General features: G+C 28.7%; 1 protein-coding gene across 11 annotated transcripts in view; it reads left to right on the top strand.

The window, feature by feature from the left end:
* LOC107440518 (uncharacterized) overlaps nucleotides 1-24,152 on the top strand; it is a 197,284-nt gene that overhangs the window by 109,649 nt on the left and 63,483 nt on the right. The window lies entirely within an intron of this gene.

Genomic DNA, 24,152 nt, shown 5'->3' with positions numbered 1-24,152 from the left:
ATTTTATTTCCTGATATTTATTATTATTATTATCCTGATATTTATTATCTTGATTAGGTTTATTATGTGTTAGGCAACGTTTTAATTTCAAAGTAGCTCATGAATAAGCAAATCTGTATAATAAAACGCGTGCGCCAAATCTTTAATGAGAAATAAGCAGGACCGGATTAACCTATAGGCACACTAGGCACGTGCCTAAGGCCTACGAAACTCAGGGGCCCACGAAAAACTTGGGAGAAAAAAATTTGTTGACAAAAATAATTTAGCTTTAAAAACAACAAGTGTGTTTTGCACAAAATTATGAAGATACAAATGAAAATATAATATTTTACGGTAATAAATTATTTTGCAGAATCTTATGATCTAATATATTACTTTTTGCGATTTTTGGATTCAACGAAATCTTGTATTAAGCTGTCGAATTCCAAACTACGCAAAATGTCGGATTCAATAGACATAAGTGCGAGCGATGCCAAACGATCTTGATTCATTGTTGAAAACAAATAATTTTTTATCAATTTTAATCTGGAGAAAGATCTTTCTCCTTCTGCATTTGATCCAAGAATCGACAAATATATTCTTAATGCAATGTGAACGTTAGGTAAAGTATTCACAAGTTTATCTTTAATTTGAGCCTTCAACATTTCTTGTGCAGATTTATGTTCATACTAATTTGAAAATAGTAACAATTCATCTACAAAGTTTTCCTCTAAATCGGATGAGTAAATTTTCACCAAATTTTGCGCTTTTAGTTTAATCTCAGATTCTGACAAATTTTTGTGAACAAGAAAACCGAAATTATCGTACAAATCACTGTAGGCTTTACGCCTTTTAGTCATTTCTGAAATTAAAACATCTGAAATGGTGTAATATGTTTCCATACGAAGAAAATTTTAGCATATATTTTGAAAAGAGGGGAGGAGTGGGGGAAGGGGGGGAGGGCCCATAAACGGCTGTGCCTAGGGCCTACGAAAGGTATAATCCGGCTCTGGAAATAAGTATGGTCAAAACTACCGGAAAATGGTAAAATTTACCTTCTTTTTTATTCTATGGGTACACCAAAAAGATCTGTAATTTTTACCAAAGCGCTTTGGTGATGATTTTGGTAAAAATACCAATAAAATATGGTTTTATAATAAGTGATAAAATTAGGTAATTTTTCATTATACTTCAGAGCATGGCATTAAGACCATTTATTCGGTTAAATTTACTTTTCAGTTTTGTATTTTTTACTAAATGTGTCGTAATGAGAACTATAATTTTGAAAACCAGAGTAATCTGTTACCATATGAACAGAAAAATTATCAAATGAATGGTTTAAATGCTTGGATATTTTGGTTTTATTAACCAGAATTATGTTGTTGTTGTTTTTTTTCTTCAGAAATGCCAATGTTATACAGTATAGTAATTTTACCAGAATTTTTTTCTTAGTGAACATACTACACACACATTTACGGGTCCTTCTCAAGACTTTCATATTTCTGGGCCCCATATTTATCTCACCTTATTTTATTGCTTTCCTTATTTAATACCTAAATTCTAATTCTCAACCTTTTAACTTTTTGATTAATTGATTTTGATTTCTTGATTAACCAACCCTTTTGATTAATATCACATTCATAATATTATTTTATCTATTGATCGACAAGATAAAGAATTTCAAATCAGAAGCAGTTATATTTGAATTTTCAAGGCTTTTAATTAGAACTCAAATAACACCTGCATTTGTGCTGTAATTTATATTCCGAATAATTTTTAGTTTACAACCGTCATTAAACAGCTGACCCAGGGTTTACGACTACTAGTGTTCACCTACGTAGCCTTGTAATTTTGTACCCAATCCAGAAGACAAGGGAACTCCTAGATCAAATATTGGGAGAAATTTACCTTCGTGGAGGACATTTTTGATGGAATTTACCCGAATTTGCGTTACGTGGAGTGGAAAACCACAGAAACTTCCCTCTGTTAGCCTGATGGCAAGGGGACTCTAACCTATGATCCGTCTACCACAGAGGATATTTTACGTCAGCACTGTGGTCGGTGCGAGCTGGTTGTGGAATTCGTATCAACCAGCCATCGCTGGGATTCGAATCCGGTTCACCAAGGCGAACCTTCTCCTGAGCCACCATGACTCATGAAGAATAATTGTAATTTCCTCCTTGAGTTATAAATAGCTAGTAAAAAGAATTTTTATGTATATAAATCCTCATATGCGCTATTTTTCTTTTTGCGTTTGAGAAATACGCGCCCTAGAGAACGTGTTCACGCGCTTTAACTTATTTTTTGCAGCTCCTCTACAATTTTGACGTATTTGACGCTTTATAGTTCTTAAGCGGAGTCAATATGTATGTACAATAAATAAACATCTAAAATATATCGATTCAATAAAGTACTTTTATTTAGTTTGAAATTGAAGAAATGACTGCTAAAGATAGAGCTATAAATACGTGTATTACATACATGAAATTATTTAACTTATTTTTTTTCTCCGTATGATAAGGAAGAACTTTTCTGTTTCACTTTTTATCTGCTTTGTTTTTACTACGTTTTGTAACATAAACATGCGAATGCACTTCAAACAATAAGTTCTTTTTGCCAGCAATGTTTATTACATTCCTTCGTAAACTTCTTACAAGAAAGTTTTTCATGGATGCTATTGGAACATGCAAGTTTGGGTTGTAAAATGTTTGAGGAGCACATTCATCACTCATTTCCACTGATAATATTTGATAGTCCTTAAATGTTTATTTAATTTGACGCCGAAACAATTTTCTTTAAGTGTTCCTGAATCGATAACATAGCTGGAACAAAAAAAAAAGAAAAAAAAGAAAAAAGAGAGATTAGGAAAAAAGGCAATTTTTTTCGGTCTTTCGGTTTAAAGTTACAGGGGTTGATCTTGGCTGTTTTTGTAGAATAGTGAAAAATCTAGTCATAATTTTGCAAATTAGTGAGATTTTTTCTGTGATTTTGTTCAGAATCGCAAGATATAATGGTATACCCAGTCTTTCTGCGAAAGTCCCTGTTTTTTATTTGTTAAGGGTCCATTTCTTAATTAAATGATTTAAGAAGGGTCAGCTTTTTTCAATAAAATAATTTTTAAAGAGTCCGTTAATGAACTAGAATTTCTCCTACCCGTCCTCTGAGTTACTAAATCTATTTTCATATTTTACGTACCTCCTTGTTGTATTTAGATTTCACAACGAATAATTTCACACTTACAATTTTTAGATATATTCCATACAAACTGTGCACAAATTACGTGTTTATATCCAAAGTATAAATTTCCATGTTAGCCTTTTTATTAATTTGTTTACAAAACGATCATGATCTTTACTTAACAAACCAATTCCTGTAAAACATGAAATTCTCTCAATTTTTTTTATTTCCTGAATCAGATTATATCGCTTCCATTAGAATGGTCTGCATTACACAAAATTCAAAGGAGGAACGTTGGACAATTTAGTGATATGCTACTCTGTCAAAATTCCGGATCAAATTACGGTATATAGTACAGTCACTTTTGCGCCATCCGTAAAATCAACTTTTACTGTAAAATATTATACTGTAATTTTTACATTAAAATTTATTTAATTAGAGTAATTCAGTGATTTTACGGTAATTATTACTGTAAAAATTACGGTATATCAGATGTTTTGTTCCGTAACATGTTCCGGTAAAAATGGATTTTACAGTTCCGGCTCTTTGAAAAAGTACGGGCTTTCTGAGTGCCGGTACTTTTTACCTTATTTGAATTCAGAATATTTTAAAGTGCATAAACAAGGTAAAATGTACTATATTATGGTAGTTTTGACCATACTTTTTTCGCTGAGTATGATTATCAAAAAAACATGCTTTAGTCTACATAATTTTTTTTATCTTTTAATATTTTGTGATTAAAGCCATCATCTTTTTTCGTGTTTTAAGCAATTCAACTTTAACTTTAGTCTTGAGAAAATAATAAATTAATATTCAATACAATTCCATTCAATATTTTTAAGAACTAAAAATAGAAAGTTCAAACATCACTATAGAAACATAGCTTGCATACTTCTCTAATTAAAAATGCTTGCAATAAATTTACTTTTAGCTTTTAAAATATAATCAGATGTGTTTTAAGTCATGATTACTTGAGAAAATATTCCTTACATTAATATTTTAGAAATTTGTGAGTTATTTAATTTTACTTCATTTAATTAGCATTAAGTTTGTAGCGAGTTTCTTGCTTTTAAATTAGTTTAAGCTAAGCTTGATGGAAGAATAAAAAGGATTTTTAGTAATCTTTGCATATATTCAAGGTTAAGCTTACATTAACGCATTCTCAGTAAATAAACCAGTTCATCAACCGATATTTAAATAATTACTACCTAATGCGTTTAATGAAGTTAAATTCAAATTTTTTTTTGTTGTATTTGCTTAAGCTGTTTTTCATCATCATATTCTGAACGTCTGTATGTATTAAATTATTAGCATGTAAAATGGCTTTTTTCTGTAGCTATTAGCTAAATTAAAAAAAGTGTTTTAAATACATGAAAGCTAAATAAATTTAGAAAAAAATTATCAAGACTCCAGAAAAAATTCAGCTTTAAATGTTTTAAAAATGTCTCTTAAGGAATCTTGAGTTTTTCGTATTTTAAATATTTGATTCATAAATGTTTTTTTAAGTAATTATCTTTACAACTCTTATTAAGAGCCTAAACAGTAATGGCATATTTAAGTTGGCAACTTTAGTAATAAAAGACAATAAAAAGCCAACTTTGAGATTGTTGAGTGCAGTATTACAATATGATATGCCATTTTATTTAAAATAAATGTAACAAAAATCATTTAATAATGTATACATTTGATTAAAATTTATATTTATTAGTTTTTATTAGCAAGTAATTACTGTTAGAAAATGTTAAAAATGTTCAAATTTTTGAAAAAAATATTAATTTCACACCTAAAAAATCTTTCCTTTTAATTTACTTATTTATTTATTTATTTAATTTATTCAAAGGAACAAATAGTGTCGTTAAAATTTATAAATTGATCAATAATCTATGAATGTTACAATCATTTATAAAAACAAAGTTTCAAATTTTTAAAAATATTTACAAACATGTTCATAACTTGAGCTAAAAATCATTTTTTAAAAAAAAAATATTGTTTAAGGCATTACTTTTTATCCTACACTGTTAAAATTTTCCTTCTTAAATTACGGTAATATAACTGGCAGCTGTCTGTCCATCCGATTAACCATAAAGTTTACGGAGAAGAAATTTTTTTTCCTTTATGATATTATAACCATTTACAAAAATATCGTTATAAAACCATGAATACGAAACTATACGGTTTTTTAACCATTTACAACTAGCATGTTTTAAAAACGTAATGATTTTTTAACTAGACATAGAAGCACGGCTTTTCGTAAGTTAATGGTCATTGGAGAGTGCCGGACATTGGGATTTCTTCATGTGTTGAACGGAATGGAGAAAATATTGTCGTGTCAACACTAGGACTCGAACTCCAGTTCTGATGGTCATGAGATTTACAGATGAGTCCGCTCGGCTATGATCTGTATGCATTAGCGAAGAACTAAGTAGCTTCATTAGGTGGTTCTAGTTGGTGCGATAAAATTCTGGTTGTTTAACCGTATTAGGTGAAAGCAGTTAATAAACAGTTTTTCTTAAACTTAACAGTTTGATTACCATTTTATTTATGGTTATTTGACTGTGTTGATTAAATATGGTAAAATAGCCATGCAATCAATTGTTATTTAACCATTTCTTCCGAAAAATTTCTAACAGTGTATTAAGCTCCAAAATTATGAAAAAAACAGTTCATTTTATTATCTAAGTGACTTTAGGGGGCTAATTTATTACATTTTGACCCAGATCTCTATTATTAATTCTCTTAGAACTTAAAAAGAAAAACGCTTTTCTTAAATATGGAAGAATTTACCCCGACCCGCCTTTAATTAGGGCATACGGGTAAAAGTTTATTAAAATTAAAAAAAATCCAGAAAACAGTACAAACATAAAATACACAAAATCAGACATGGCAACAGCCCATGAACATGGCGGGCGTAGAGCAGCTAAAATCATGTAAGGTGATACACATTAAAACAGCAATATATTAAAAGTGTCAGTTAAAAGAATAATTTAAAAGAACAATTTAAAAGATAAACGTGCAAAATTTACAAAAGAACAATAATGTAAAACATTTAAAAACAGTACTTTTAAAACCAATTAAATAGTACAAAAGTAAATATCAATAAAATTGGAGCAAGTAAAAGAAGAAGAGTTTATAAAAGACATAGTAAAAAAAAAATGAGACACCCAAGCTGGAAGGAACAAGCTCCGATACATTATAGACCGTCCCCCAATACATCCTCTAAAGTTTGTTTAATAATCTTTTTTATGATATTTCTACAAGTCAGGTTAGAATAGCATTGATGTTGACCAATATTATTAAAGTTATTTCCCCGGATTGTCTGGAATTGAGAACAATTCATTAACAAGTGATCAATAGATTGATATTCACCACAGTAATTACATTCTGGAGTTTTGTGGAATAATTTATATTGGTGTTCTCCAAACACTCCGTGGCCTGTTAAAAATTGTATTGCAATTTTCTTAAATATGTAACCATTAAAGAAAATGTTAACTGGAAATTTATTACGAAAAATAAATTTTAAAAACATACATTACAAGATTTGAGTTTTAGGAAACAAAAAGAACTGTATTAATCTAAAAAGCAATAAGAATTATGTATAATATAATAAAGAATTGTGCATAATATAATAAGGAATTGTGTAATTAATAGTTCCTGTGACAGAATTTCACTCATATTAGTGGTAGGAAATGGTGTTATAAAACCGACGTTTTGCATTCCATTCAAAGACAATACTTTTCCGACTATAATAACTTCTTTGTTTACTTCATATAAATCCATTTTCACTCTTCTTCTTGGAATCGTAACAAAACACATAAAAAATTAAATACTCTTCGCATTTTTTTTTCCTTTCAATTAAGGTGATTTCATGGTTGATTTCTGCTGGAGATGAAAACTGGCAAACGGTGTAAGCGTGACACGGCACTATTTCATTACGCAGCATCGAAAAACTTTCTTCTTCCGCACTTCCGAAACATTTAAAACCGAAGTCTTTGACCTCTTTAAAACTTATAATCTAGCTTTGACCACTGTACAGACTTGAATAAAGGCTTTATATTTCGTTAAGAAGCTCTGCGTTCTTTGCTGAAGAACATTTGACCTGAGTAAGACGGTGAAATATTGGCTTGCGTTATTCCGATTCAATGATTCAACGAGAACAAAACTTTTTTCGGATTATTTATTCTCTAATAAATCTCTACATTCTAAAAATCTATTTTTTTTTTATTCGGGAAGTTGTTATTTTTAAGCTGTATATCTATTTTAATTGCTCACGTGAGAAATTCTTTTCATGATCTGTGTTTTATAAGTATCTCAAAGCATTAAATTGTTAGCTCATAAGGATGAGGCAAGCGATGCATTAGTCTGAGGCACCGCGCTTCCTAATATTCGAAAAAAATATTATTTTAATAACTATAAAAATTTCTTCTTTTTTAAATATAAATTTAACATAATTGTGCAACCCTGTATTCTTATTTTATCATAAATGAAATAGAAAAGAATACAAGGAAAAAAATCCGGGTGAAATTACCGTACTGTAAGGTAATGACATTTCTTGCCAAACGAACCATATTTCTAGTTAATAAAACCAAAATATACGGTATTTAAACCATTCATTTGGGTATTTTTTCCGTTCATATGGTAACCGGAAATTCTGTTTTTTAAAATTATAGTTCTTACTACCTGATACATATAAAGATTGTTTAGGATTTTGGTGGTAAATTCCGACTCTATAACAGTATTACAGAGCAATGTCTGCAATGTTATTGTTTTAAGTCTGGCGCTTTTAGAAGAGTTGTATTGCTTCCTGTTATTTGCAGTCACTTCATAGTGCTGCTGTTTTCCTAGTTCTTAACAAAATTTTGATGAAATTGTAGCTGAGGAGATCTGTAATTTTATCTGTACCCAATACATAAATTCCATACTGTTAAAAACTCTTAACATTTTCACCAAAGTTTTGATTCAGTCCAAAAATTTCTTAAGAGATCTGTTGATTGGTAATTGAAAATTTTGATGAAATCTTAGCTGAGGAGATCTGTAATTTTATCTGTATACGATACATAAATTCCATACTGTTAAAAACTCTAACATTTTCACTCAAGTTTTGATTCAGTCCAAAAATTTCTTAAGAGATCTGTTGTGAGATATCCAATCGTGAGATATCCAATGTTGTGAGATAACCAAGAGATTATCCAATACATTAAATTCCATACTGTTAAAAACTCTAACATTTTCACTCAAGTTTTGATTCAGTCCAAGATTTTCTTAACATTTTCACTCAAATTTTGATTCAGTTCAAAAATTTCTTAAGAGATCTGTTGATTGGTAATTGAATACTCTTCACCATCAATACCTTTAACTTCAAATAAAAAGTTATTCTAAATCTAGGTGACCTTGAGTTAAAGGATGAATTTAATATACAAACTCCATTCCTGCGATAGTATGTCCCACACCAATGGAAACTACTAACTTTTGTTACTGAATTTAAGAGGATGTCAAAAAGAGTGATTGGTCAGTTGAATGAAGTAACGGAGTTAACAAGGAAGGCGTTGCTAGTAGCGTTCCTTGGTGGGCGTAAAATGTACAAAAAACTGTTTTCATTAAGAAATGGTAAACAGCGTGTCGACAAAAGTTGAGGGTCGATAGTACAAGCACGATGAATGAGTGGTTTAATATTCAAAGCATGAAATGTTGATGAATAAAGGCCTCGGGTGACGAAGGCAAAAATCTTTGAAAACGTTCTCCATCAGTGATCGATGCTAAAGATAAATACAGGAATGGCGGAAGTTGATATGCATTTTTTTTCAATCTAATTAGAACTATTTCAGAATAAGAAATGCTTCCTAAATGCTAAAGATAATAAAAAAGAACTATCTGATATCGCTTTCAAACAATACTTAAATTAAGTCTTTGGATGTCTTCACTTGCAGACATTAAACTAGACGTTGCATCAAATTAGTTGCTTGTAAGTGCTTCACTTATTACTTCATAATCTTGTAACAAATGCTATAAGTACGTTATTAAATGCACTTTAAAAATATTTGGCAATTTTTTGTCGTAAATATTACTGTAAAAATGACTTTACAGTACCATATAATTTTAGCTGCAGGTAGGTTGTGTCCCAAAGTATCATATTCATGATGCATTAGTCTGAGGCACAGCGCTCTCTAATATTCGAAAAAAATATTCTTCAAATAACTGCAAAAATGTTCTCTTTTTTAAATTTAAATTTAACATAATTGTGCAACCCTGTATTCTTATTTTATCATAAACGAAATAGAAAAGAACACAAAGAAAATAATCCTGGTAAAATTACCATACTGTATGCTTGCCAAACAAACCATAATTCTGGTTAATAAAACCAAAATATACGGTATTTAAACCAATCATTTGGGCAATTTTTCCTTTCATATGGTAATCGGAAATTCTGTTTTTCAAAATTATAGTTCTTATTACCTGGTACATATAGAGATTGTTTAGGATTTTAGTTGTAAATTCCGACTCTATAACAGTATTACAGAGTAATGTCTGCAATGTTATTGTTTTAAGTCTGACGCTTTTAGAACAGTTGTATTGCTTCCTGTTATTTGCAGTCACTTCATAGTGCTGCTGTTTTCCTAGTTCTTAACAAAATTTTGATGAAATTGTAGCTGAGGAGATCTGTAATTTTATCTGTATCCAATACATAAATTTCATACTGTTAAAAACTCTAACATTTTAACCCAAGTTTTGATTCAGTCCAAAGATTTCTTAAGAGATATGTTGGTTGGTAATTGAAACTTTTGATGAAATTTTAGCTGAGGAGATCTATAATTTTATCTGTATCCAATACATAATTTCCATACTCTTAAAAACTCTAACATTTTCACTCAAGTTTTGATTCAGTCCAAAATTTTCTTAACATTTTCACTCAAGTTTTGATTCAGTCCAAAAATTTCTTAAGAGATCTGTTGATTGGTAATTGAATACTCTTCACCATCAATACCTTTAACTTCAAATAAAAAGTTATTCTAAATCTAGGTGACCTTGAGTTAAAGGATGAATTTAATATACAAACTCCATTCCTGCGATAGTATGTCCCACACCAATGGAAACTACTAACTTTTGTTACTGAATTTAAGAGGATGTCAAAAAGAGTGATTGGTCAGTTGAATGAAGTAACGGAGTTAACAAGGAAGGCGTTGCTAGTAGCGTTCCTTGGTGGGCGTAAAATGCACAAAAAACTGTTTTCATTAAGAAATGGTAAACAGCGTGTCGACATAAGTTGAGGGTCGATAGTACAAGCACGATGAATGAGTGGTTTAATATTCAAAGCATGAAATGTTGATGAATAAAGGCCTCGGGTGACGAAGGCAAAAATCTTTGAAAACGTTCTCCATCAGTGATCGATGCTAAAGATAAATACAGGAATGGCGGAAGTTGATATGCATTTTTTTTCAATCTAATTAGAACTATTTCAGAATAAGAAATGCTTCCTAAATGCTAAAGATAATAAAAAAGAACTATCTGATATCGCTTTCAAACAATACTTAAATTAAGTCTTTGGATGTCTTCACTTGCAGACATTAAACTAGACGTTGCATCAAATTAGTTGCTTGTAAGTGCTTCACTTATTACTTCATAATCTTGTAACAAATGCTATAAGTACGTTATTAAATGCACTTTAAAAATATTTGGCAATTTTTTGTCGTAAATATTACTGTAAAAATGACTTTACAGTACCATATAATTTTAGCTGCAGGTAGGTTGTGTCCCAAAGTATCATATTCATGTTCCCCTGGTTGAGTTGAAACCATGTCATCTTACAGATTTCAATGCATAGATATAAAAAAAAATTAATTCTGTGGGTTGAGTCCCTAAACGTTTCCGGTAATGAACCCAACTTACCAAGAATCGCCGTTAACACACACTCTCCCATCAAGATAAAGTATAATGGACAAAAATAAATAAATAAATAAAATAAAAAAATTAATTAATAAATAATAAATTAAAAAAACGCATAACCTTAAATAACTTTTGATCTAATGATCGGATCTTCTCGTTCTAGGACACAATTTTAATGATTCCTGGGGGTGACCTCAAATATGCTAATTAAATAGTGGCAGGCGATATTTTAAGTTGCAAAATCAACAAAAACGTCCTTTCTCTGAATAAACATAACTTTTATTCGACGAACTCGAATTTTTTACTCGCAAAGTATAGAGGGTAGACGCAATTTGGGAAATATAATCACAATAGCTCGGTCAGTTTGAACCCCTTAATGTTAATTTTATTCTTTGCATATTTCGCCTTATCTCAAAAAATTTTCAAGCTAATTGAAAAAAATTTGCACACAATTATAAAATTCATTTATCCTAAGGTGATTCCACGCAAAAAAAACTTTTAGTAAATATTAATTTTTTATTGTTTAAAAATAGTCGAAAATTTTGAATTGTAAGGTATTCAATTTTTTAAAGAATTTTAAAGCTTGTAATTTCACTAGAAAAATACAAAATTTAATCGAAATTGATGGTATAGTTCCTGAGAAATTAAATTTAAAAAATACAACTTGATTAAACTTAAAAAATTCTTGAGATATGGCGAAATACATAAAAAATTTAATTTAACATTTAGGGGTTCAAACTTTGAACCTCTCTTTTGACCAAATTATTGGGACAATATTTTCCAGTTTGCGGCTACCCCCTATATTTTGGGAGTCAGAAATCCAAATCCATTGAAAGAAATGGATGGATATATATATATTCAGAAAGAATATGTTTTTTTCCTGATTTCACAGCTTATAATATCGTCTGCACTTATTAATTAGCAGATTTGAGGTCACTGTCTCGAACCATTATGATTGAGTCCTAGAGCGTAAAGATCCGATCAATAGATCAAAAGTTATTCAGGGTGGTCCGTTTATTTTTTTCGCGCTGTACACTGTACTCAGACGGACAATAAGCGAAATGTGATATTTTGTTTAATAATGCGAAATTTTTAAGATGGTTTAAAGTAAACAACTATTATGATTCTATATAATTATTAGAAAATAAATGATTATGTTAGAGAGTTAGCATGAAAGCAAAGTTTTATCAAATACAAGTTGTTAAATTCTTTAAATTGTTATAGAGCTACTTACAAAATTTAAAAAGTTTGTGGTTTGGATGTTAGTAAGACTAAAAATGCGCAAATATTTAACTTTAAATTTTAAATATCAACTTGATAAAAAAATGAGTGGGATTGTATAATTTCAATAGATTTTTAGCTTACAATATTAAAAATTTTAAATACTTTCTATCAAATAATATTTTAAAGGTAAAATTAAAGTTATTACAATTAAAAAAAACATCTAGTTTTAATTTTTTTGCTGGAAAACTGACGATAAATTTATGAAGAAAAATGTTCTGTAATTTTACCATCATAATATACTATACTTTTCAAAAAAATTATTTAAAATATTGTGGTTTTGAAAATAAAAACATTCTGGAAATGCAGTATTCTTGGAATATTTTTAGAATGTCGATTCAAAGTTTCACATTCAACTTGATAAAATAAAGAATGGGACTGAATAATTTCAATAGGTTTTTAGCGTACAATTTTACAAATTGTAAATATTCTCGATCAAATAACGTTTTAAAAATAAAATTAAAGTTATTACAATTTTTAAAAAAAAAATATTTAGTTTCAATTTTTCTACTGGAAAACTAACTATATTATTATGAAGAAAAATGTTCAGTAATTTTACCGTCATAATATACTATACACATCAAAAAGTAATTTTAAATATACATTTCAAAAAAGTAATTTAAAATATTGTGTTTTTGAAAATAAAAACATTCAAGAAATGCAATCAATATTCTCGGAATATTATTTAGCCGATTCAAAGTTCACATTACTTGAACTTGGAAAATAACAACACTGGTTTTTATGTTACTTAAGTTAAGGTCATAGTAAGAAAAAAAAAGTACACTTTAAAATGCTATCTTCTTTCAAATTTTAATCGATATTCCGAGCAGGTTGTTTGATAGCTTTCCGCCCGGTGAAGGCATTTGATTTGTTATCTAATCCTTTTCCATCTTTTTGACTATGCCGGTCAAAAAAACAAAACTAATGTAACCTTATGCATTTTAAAATAAAAACAAAATAAACGACTTACACAGAAACTATAAAAGATTTAAAATTTTACTACCGTAAGCAAGTTTAAACAAAAACAGCATTAGAACAAAGTCTACGCCGAGATTAAAAATCTAATGGATTTTATTCGTTTGCTGAAATAAAAGGTAATTTTAGGTTATACGAAGCGAAATTATAATAAAGCTGGTTATTTTTCGTGGTTCTTGTGTTTCCAGTGCGCTAAGTTATTTGTGATGTTTTATTTAAGAGATGCGTTTATACTTGTAAGAAATTGTTTATTGCGTAATTATTTGCTTGATTTTTTTTAAAAACATGAGAACAAAATTAAATTTATTTTAATTTATAAATATTGAATTTAAATTTTTTAAAGGAAAATAAATAATTTTTTTTCCAATATATTTTTTTCACTAGTTTAATACGTTTCAGAAACGTATCATTAATTCGTATGGTTTTAGATACAAAAAAGAATGTTTTTTTTTAAGAAGCGCTTAACGAATGGAAAATTAAATTATTTAGAACCCGATTCAATGTTTATATCACATAAAATTGAATTAAAAAAGCCTGGTTTTGATGTTTCAAAGCGTTGCTAACACCGTACAAAGCTGGGGGTTGTGAGTTCGATTCTGGCAGTTGGCTAAATAACTGGCGTGTATACGCAACAAGGTTCACGTTAAATCTATCGTGTCCGAAAATCCATTCGTTGTACTTGATGTGGATATTTTAAGAGAGGGTTACCAACTCAGGTGCTTTCCTCGTCGTCTGACCGGGACAAAATTACGTGGCATTCCTAGCATAGTTGTTAAAAGAAAGAGACCTAAATGAATATAGCTAGGTTCTTGGCGTAGATAAGACCATACAAACATATATTTGGTTTACGTATGGCGGATACATACATAAGCTTGGGAGGTAGATAAGACCATACAAAGCAAACAAGAAAAAAAAATCTAATAAAATGTTATTTCCTTTCAAATTATAATTGATATTCTGAGCTGGTTGTATTATAGGGCCTTATTCCACTCTGTTAAAATAACTGATTTGATATCTATAATCATCATTTTCAAACTATGCTGGTAAAAATAATAATACATAAAACCTACTGGAATGCATTTTAAAATAAAGATAAACAGCAGTTTATGCGCAAACTGTAAAAGATTTAAATTTCAACCGTCGTAAACTGGACGAAACCAAAACAGCATTAGGCCGACCCTAAATAATCTTAGGGACTTCACAGAAATAACGGCGTAATTTTAGGTTATAAGAATAGATATTTGAAATTAAGCTGGTGTTTTTTTCACGGTTTTTATATTCCTGGCGCTCTGTATACTATTTCTAGTTTCTCATTAAAGTGTTCAGTTTATATTTATATGAAATTGCTTATTTATTTTTTAAAAGAAAAATATTTAGCTTTTTTTTCGCTTTCGTAATGAAGGGTTATTGGTCACGGTTGAGCAAGTTCTGGTTTCGTTAAATTAGTAGGTAAAAGTGACTTCAAAATATTTTTTTTTTCTTCTAAATATGATTATGGCTTCTGTATCTTGATCTTGACTGATATGCAGTTTGAAGAAAGCTTAACTCTCACATCTAAGTTTTTTTTTTTAAAGTTTTTCAATTACCATCATTTCTGTAAAAACACCCAGCATAAGTTTTTCGTGGACATTAGAGAATAAAATTAATATATTTCTTTAAGCAAACAGAGCCACAAAGGGCTTTAGTTTGTTCTACATAAAGCATGGCTTATGAATAAGTAGACTATACATTTGCAATATAGTGCAAAGCATTTACTATATTAATAAAAAAAAAAAATTAATTTTTGAGAATCGGATCTTTTGTAGTAATCCGCTTATATATTATAGTCAGTAAAAAGCTTTAAACTATTTATATAATTGGAAAACATTCGAAGTATTTTGAAAGCTAGAAAACAAATTTATATATGTTTTGCAGAGGACTCGTTATTTTTACACATTCTGTATTTTCACATAATCGATAGTTTGTTTTCAATTTTAATTACTTGTAACTCTATGATTTTCTATATCTGTAATATTAAGTCCCAAATTAATAACTCTATTACGTTATCAAAATTATTTCTCTTACGAACAATTCCAATGAATTTTTTTCTTGTGTTTACTTCAGTTGTTGAATTACTAATATTTTATAGATATTTTCAGAACCCATAACAATAGCAGAAAAATAAAATTAGTGAACGTTATACGTCACAGTGTTAATAAAAAAATATCTATTAAAGTGGTGCGTTACTGCAGCTTTGACCAAAAATTGTTTAACACATGATACTTTATCATCTTGCCTAAACTTATTTTGTTTTTTAATTAATTTTACTTTTTTTTTCATTTTGTTTAAATCAGTTTTTCGAAAAGCAAAACACTTTCTGTTGAAAAAACATAACTTTAAAAAAAATAATAATAATCAAAAATCACATTAGATATTTTTTGGTAGTTTCAAAACTTTTTCCCAATTTCAAATTAGAATTTTAAAAAAATAGCATTTTAATAATGTTAATTATTTATAAAAGGGTTATGAATTTTTTTTAATGTTGCTCACTAAATTAACTTCATGTTTTCCACAGTACAAAATGCCTCGCATTTTTATAAACACTGGAATTAGTTTCAACGATACTTCAAAACTATACTATTACTTCAATTATATGTGTAGTACTTCTTGTAAAACAACTTGAAGTAAGCAACACTTGTTTCAAGATCCTTAATTAGTGGGAAAACTAACTAAACCATTCACTATTGCGGTGGCATGCTTTTTGATTTGGGAGAATCCCAACATCTGGCAGCGTCTCAATTACTACTTACGTTTGTTTTCTTTCAACCTAACCACCTGTGTCAGCTTTAAGTGTCGCGTGATACGATTTAGTCGTGGTGCCTTAAAAATAAGAAATCGTGCGTAATTATTCATTAGCGTGGTATTCCTTCAGCAGTTGGAGAAAAAAGTTTTTTCGTTTGATGAATGCTATCAAGATATGGCGTAATATTCTTGTTTTAATTAAAGATTTTTATAAATGGGTTTTTTTTAGAATAAATTTTGTAATTATTTCTGTGATTATGCATTTTTTGTTGTTACTTTTAATAAAAAGTTTAATTACGTTATTCTTTTTTAAAAAAATAGAACTACTTCGTTTAGAACGTGACGTGATTTATTTATGAATTTGTTTTAATTACTCCTTTTTTGTCTTGAGATGATCTATGTCGTCGGCTAATTGAAAAAAATTGCCTCGTTACAAATGTCACTGAAATTTTTTAGTACTACAGGCTAATTCTAAAAGCCCTCAATTTTATAATTTACCTGGTATATTTTAGGTATATTACAATCAAGTGCCTTTAGTCTTAAGAAATGTGCGAAATAACTCCATCAAACTGAATTTGCTAAGTCTGATTCCAATAAAACTTTTATAACGTTTTTTACCAATATAAGTCTTTCTTACTCTAATATAGCGAATTGTTTAGAAGTAAATCAGGGTCATTGAGCAATGAATTATATATTTTCTAATCAGCCTATAGATGTATGAGTTCACTGAATTTGCTTACTCTGATTCCGATAAAACTTTTATAACGCTATTTACCAATATAAGTCTTTCTTACTCAAATATAGCGAATTGTTTAGGAGTAAATCAGGGTCATTGAGCAATGAATTATATATTTTCTAATCAGCCTATAGATGTATGAGTTCACTGAATTTGCTTACTCTGACTCCGATAAAACTTTTATAACGCTATTTACCAATATAAGTCTATCTTACTCAAATATAGCGAACTGTTAGATTTAAATCAGGGTCATTGAGCAATGAATTATATATTTTCTAATCAGCCTACAGATGTATGGGTTCACTAGAATAGTCTTGAAAACTGTCAGGCTGATAAAAATGTGTTTTTTTTTATAATTAGCTTGACCCATTGCCAAATGACGGCGACTGTTTGCAAAGAGCCGGATTGTTCAATAAAGCTACGGTGAGCAGTGATGGCTCAGGGGATAGAGAGTTCTCCTTCAAATGAGATGAACCGAGTTCGAATCCCGGCGATGGCAGGTCGATACGCATTCCGCATCCGACCACAATGCTCACGTAAAATATCCTCAGTGGTTGACGGACCATGGGTTGGAGTCCCCTTTCCGTCAGGCTAACCGTGGAGGTTTTCGTGGTTTTCCTCTCCATGTAACGAAAACCCAAAGGTCCTCCACGAAGGCTAGTTCCTCCCAATGCCTAATCCAGGAGTTACCTTGTATTCTGGGTTGGGTTCAAAATTACAAATCAACGGAGCTGAACATTAGTAGTCGTAAATTCAGAATTGAGTCGGTTGTTCAACGTCGGTTATAAAATAAAATGTAAAAAAAAATACTTCTACCAGTGTGAGATTAAAACTATTGTTACCTTTAAGGTTTAAATTTAATGGAGCCAAATATAAGTCTATATTTACATCAATTACCTGAAATGGTTACCTTAACTTATCCAAAGCTACCTTTTTTATTATTTATACCTGACAACCACGTTTTACAATACCACATATTTGGCGATCAAAAACCATAAAATGTCAGTATCCATATTATGTTGCCATTTGATCACTATTAAGATAAAACCGTCTTTTAAATTGTTCCAGAACTTGTTAGAAACTAAACTATGTTATAGCATTCTGAATTTGCCTACGCTTAATTTTCTTTCTGTGGTTGTTGAAAACGAAAGGAATTTTTCCCTGCGAATCTGCAAGGAGTTGTAACAGCTGTACTCCGGAAGTTTCTGACGTTGAAAGTTAATATCGTTTCCGGAAATTGGGGCTCTGATTACTCCGGAAGTCCACAAATGGATTCCGGTGATTCCATCTGATAAAGTATTTATAAATACTTAATTTTTTTCTGTAAATTCACGTTTTTAAAGAATTAAATACTAACTCGAATATCATGTTTACACCTTTTTTTCTTTACCAGTTTATACTTAGATAGGACGCAATGAGTTAATTATATGCTATTTTATAAGGCATTTTATGTTTATTATGTCATGTTTATAAAGTGCTATTTTTGCCCAGTTTAATTAAGCTGGAATCATATATTGATACAAATTATTCGGAGTAAAAAGTTGCAAGCTTTTTTTTTCTTTTCTTTTTTTTTCTTCTTTTTTTGTACGCAGGATTTTTTTCAAAATTCTTCGTTTAGGTAGATTTTTTAAAAAATTTTATTATTATTTTTTACTACAAAATATATTATAAACATAAATATGAAAATATATTTACAGAATATCAAAAATAACATCAACAATATTTACATTCCGTGCTATTGTTTCTGTATAAATTTCGAGAGCACTTGATATATGTAAAAAATGTTTAGAACATTAAATATATTTATTATTAATAACTACACCAGTGATTCTCAACCTTTTTTTTTGTGGTGGCACACTTTTAACGATTTCAAAATTTGACGGCACACAATGAAAAAAAATGCTTAAAAGTTGTTTACTTATCAATAATGCACTGTGTTAAATAGTCTGTGATAATAATTTTGAATGTGAAATAAAATAATATGTACTACAAAAGCACGTTTATTAAGGGATTAATTATTTCTATCGACTAATTTTTTATTAGTTAGTAAGTAACAGTTATTTATTTTTTTTGCTAGTTATTAATTGTTAGCCTGTTTTCTATAGTTATTAACTGTTAGTTTTTTTTACATTAATTATTATTTTTTTGTGATTTCTTGTTAATTAGTTTTTTTTGCTAATTATTAATTGTTAGCTTATTTTTTTGTTAGTTATCCTTTGTTAATTTACTTTTATAACTAATAACTACATAGCTTACTTTAATGATTAGCTTTTATTTCCGTTGGAAAGTTAATATTTAGCTTGTTTCAGCCTTTGTTAATTATTTTAACAGTCATTAAATTTCCTACTTATTTTAACATTTTTTAAAACTGTGTGTCAAAGACAATTTAAACACTTCCTTCTTATTTTAACTTATTTTAAGATTGTCAGAGACAAGACAATCGCCGACAAAGATCTTCGCCCGGTTAAAACGTGGAAAAATTATAAAAAGTATATATATATAATTTTATATATATATGTACACTTTTCTTTAATTTAAACTTTACTCGTAATAAAAAAAAAGCATTATAATTTTTATTCTATCATTTCTAATATTTGGCGGCACACAAAAGAGCCGCGGCATAGTGGTTGAGAATCACTGAACTACACACTATAATTACGAAAATTAAACTCCATTTTCTGGAATCTCAGCTACCGGCTTCAGCTCAGCTTCAGTATTTTCACATGGATTATTATTATTATATATTTTTTTAGCTGTCTTGCATTTAACTATTTTGCTAAACTATATTAACTATGTTTGAAACCATGTCTGTTTTTAAGAAAACAAACAAAAATTATTTCATAAAACCAATAATTATTTCACCTTTTCAAGTTTAAACTCTAACCCAAAAAGTCTTATAGTATTTTATTGGTTGTTTTATTACTATTTAGATTATAAAAACTTTTCTTACAGAAGAATTAAAACTTGAAATTCTTTCCGTCCGTAAGATTTCACGGTTGTCTTCACTTCACTTCACTTTGACCGTTCTTTTTCATTATCGTCTGGTTTATTGCAGGTGATGAAAGCAGAAAGATTAATCGGATTATACGATTAAAGAAGTTTTCATTCTTTACTCAAAAGAAGCTATTATTATATTGAAAGTGTTCATGTGCCTATGTTTTAAAAAGAGATTTCTTCCAATTTATGCACTGTTTGTTAGTTGTTTTATTACTTGTTATTCCTATAAAAATATTATGATTTTTTTCTTGAACCTTTTTTACGATCAAAAAGCAGTTTTTTGTGATTAAGTTTATTAACATTATTCCTCTGAAGTTTTTTACAGGAATTCCAATTACAACGCTTTAATGAAGCTGCGATAATTTAAGAACAAAGCAATTTTTTTTTATTTTCATGCTTTTTTTTACATTAACAACTTTTTATTCCTTTAAAGCTTCATTTTGTATTGTTTTGTTTTTCTAAGTGTAACTTGATCATGCGTATTTTAAAATTTGCCTTAAAATATTTTTTTGCTTTAAATTAAAGTATTTTGCTTGAATAAATCAAATAGTGTAAATTTAATTTCTCCTTTTAGGTTAATTTCTAATTAACAGTACTTATTAATAATTTATAAAGTGATTCTGCGGCTACGGGTTATGTTTAAAACTTGATTATTAGCTCATTTTTTCCACGAGCTAAGTTATGCAACTCATTTTCTAAAATTACCCCATTTTTGTTATTTTCCCTACTTTAGAATTTTTAATTATAAATAGAATAAAAATTGTAGTTTGGGTTTTGGTCGCGTTAACAAAACCTCGATTCGATTTACATTATTGGTCTATTACATTAATGTTGTACCTAATAATACTCTAGGACATAATCATTTTGACACGAAAACACAAACACATCCAATCAAAAGTATATCTTATTTGGAATGTAAGCTACAAAATGTATTGTGTAATTCCTCCATCTATTATTAAAACACAATCAGAAAATAAATGTGTCCAAAAGTTTGTTTCTCGTAAATTTCAAAGAAATTTTGTAAATTAATTATTTTTTTATTTACTACTTAACTGATTTTTAAACTTTTTTATGCCTGCACGGAGAAAAAATTATAAAAAATTACCGTTTGCTGATAAAATTACCGTTAAAATTACTGATAAAATTACCGTTCTGTAGGGTTATTATGGATTAGGTGAGTCTATAGCTGGTGTGATAGAATTCTGGTTGCTTATCCGTATTAAGTAAAAGCAACGAATAAATGGTTTTTCTCACAATTAACTGTTTGAATACCATCTTATTTGAGGTTTAGTTGAGGTTATTTGACTGTTTTGTTTGAATACGGTAAAATAACAATTAAATAAATTGTTATTTAATCAATAACGTTATTGTTATTTAATCAATAATCCTAATGCTTTGTTTGATTAAATCTAGTATTCAAAAGATTTTGTTCAATATTATTTTTTCTGGTAAAAAGATTTATCACTATTTTATAATTGAATAGGAATGCTTCATTATTTTTATCTCATAATGGAAAAATATATTTATTTATTTGAAAAAAATTTATATAAATTCGTGCCAAAAGTCCATAATTTGCTATAACGTTAATAGCTTTCATGCTTGTATATTTCTCTAAATTTCTCTCATAATAAATTTATTATTTTTATGAAAACATAAATATGATCAATAGAAAAAAAGATATTCTTAGAAATTTACTGCCCACGTTCTATCTAAATTATAAAATTATATTTCAAGGTTTTCTTCTCGTTTTTAAACAGTTGTACCACTTTTAATTGAACGTATGACTGTCTTATTTTTGTTAAAAATGATTTAGATGCCTTTGGTATAGTTTTACAATTTTGTTTGTTTTAGTTACTATTGTAGAGTACTTACCAAATTGTTATAATAATGAATATTTTCTCTATATTTAGAGTTTCCAATGATGTTTGCGCGAAAATAATAATTTTAAAACTCAGAAGGGATGACAAGTTTCCTTCACAATGGGTAAAAATGGATAAAACTCTTTTTCAAAGAGAAATATCAAGTATTGAAATGGTATTTTTTAACATTTTATAATTGCAATCTATGATTGCCTAGACAAAATGCCAATAGCGGAAGCAACTTTTGTTCTTGTAGGGTTCCTTTACATGCTTAGATATAGCATGTAAAGGACATTTATAGTAAAGGACAGTTATAGTAGTAACAGTGTCCTGGAAGAAATAGGTTTCTTCAGGTCAAAATGCTAACCTCTGATGCAATTTTTATTCTCGTAGGGTTCTTTACATGTTCAGATGTAACATGCAGTAACTGTGTCCTGGAAGAAATAATTTTCTTCTGGACAAAATACTAACCTCTGGTGCATTTTTTTTATTGTAGTTTTCTTTACATGTTCAGATGTAACTTGAAGTAACTGTGTCCTGGAAGAAATATGTTTCTTCTGGATAAAATGCCTATCTTGGATGTCATAAACTGTCCTCATATGGTTCCTTTACATGTTTAGATATAACATGAAGTTAGTTAGCAGAACTATAATGTGCTTGTGCCATAATTCTATAACAATAATTATACAATATAATATTTAAGCAGAATTTCCTCCCTATACTCTTATGAATAAGGTTTGTTGTGTATAACTACATTGCAAAACAAAAATAAGGAACGAGAGGGAATTTTCTATTGCACTAGTTTTTTGTTTAAATATAAAATTAAGACTGCGTAAATAAGAATTTCTCGAATCAATGCCGCTTAAAATTAAAGATTTAATCAAAGCAACAGGTCTTACCTCATCCAGCATCCTACTAAATAATAAAATGGTCATATAACATAGAAATGTTTAAAAAAAGCATGTATAAAAAACAATAAATTCTTGTTTTTGCCATATCGTTAAATTATTTTAATAATATGGCAATTACTATTTCTTATTTTTTTTGATTTTTGAATATGATATTAATTTTTGCTAACTATATATAGATTTTGTTACTAGATAGATTTCTTTAATTTAATGTTATGCCATTCTATGTATTTAAATAAACATGCCTTAAGTAAACAGACTCAAAAACTCACTTTTAACATTCTTTGCATAGCTAACAGTTCAATTGATTGATATATTATCCAATTATCTATTCCTTATCTTTATGTAAATAAAATCTGAAGATTTTATTCTTAAACGTTGTCTACTATTTCATCTGTTGTTAGCTTAAGCTTTCATCATTTATTTTCAATTGAGTTTGATTTATTTGCTAAGGTGAATGGGTCACATATATGATAACTTATCAATATTGAATGGTTGGGCAAACTTGAAGGATTTCTCATAATCATCCGCACTAGAAAGTTTTTTCATCCCTGCATACGTAGTCAATCAGTAGTTTTTTTATTGCTAAAGCATCCTATGTAATTAATTGGGTTACAGGGATTTTTACCTTTTAGCGTTACCTACATTTTCATATCGATTAGTGATAATGGTTGCATTCATGTGGTGCTTTACAATTAATAGAGATAACCCCTTAAACGGTTTTTGATGATTTTACTCAATCTTTAACATTTGACTCTTTAAATGGGTTTTAATTTTCAGAAAAATCATAAAATCGATGTCGAGGTTAATCGCTCTGGTTACTGACAATTATATAATAATTAAATATTTTGTTATGCATAATATGCTTATCGACAGGATCATAATTTGTTTTGTTCAAATTAGACCTTTAACCTGTTTTTTATAGAACCAATGATATGTGACTAAAACTTCCTTTTTTCCCCATTATTGCTTCACTTATTTTTAAAATCTATTTGTATATATCTGTTTTGTGATATGGAATTTCGTCGAAATTTGAAATGCTATTTTCCTGACCTATTGATAAAATCCATTTGTATATTTTTTTGAGCATGGGATTTCATTGCAGTTAAAAATTTTACACGATTAGGTTTTTTTATTTCTTGATTTTTACGTATTGATTTGTTAAAAGGACTTCAATTCTTGTGGTTCTTAATTTTCAATAACCAATGTCTCTTAATGATTTCATGCAGTCTTAGCAATTGACTCTTTAAATGGGTTTTAATTTAGGTTTTTTTGGTTTAGGAATAAGTTTTTTAAATTGATTTTTAAATAGTTTTTTGTCAAAACGACTTCAATTCTTGTGGTACTTAATTTTCAACAACCAATGTCATTTGATGATTTCACGCAGTTTTAACACTTGATTTTTTTAATTTAGGTTTATAGTTTTAGGTTTAGGTTTAAGTTTTTTTTAATTGATTTTTCAATAATGATTTGTCAAAACGACTTCTATTCTTTTGGTACATAGTTTTCAAAAACCAATGTCTTTTGATGATTTCACTCAGTCTTAACAATCAACTCTTAAAATAGATTTAAATTTTAAGA

This window comes from Parasteatoda tepidariorum, chromosome 12 (assembly GCF_982258835.1).
Source record: "Parasteatoda tepidariorum strain Cologne lab strain chromosome 12, Ptep-v5.0, whole genome shotgun sequence".
Taxonomy (NCBI): domain Eukaryota; kingdom Metazoa; phylum Arthropoda; class Arachnida; order Araneae; family Theridiidae; genus Parasteatoda; species Parasteatoda tepidariorum.
Note: the sequence above shows the minus strand (reverse complement) of the source record. Positions and strands in the feature narration are given on the sequence as shown.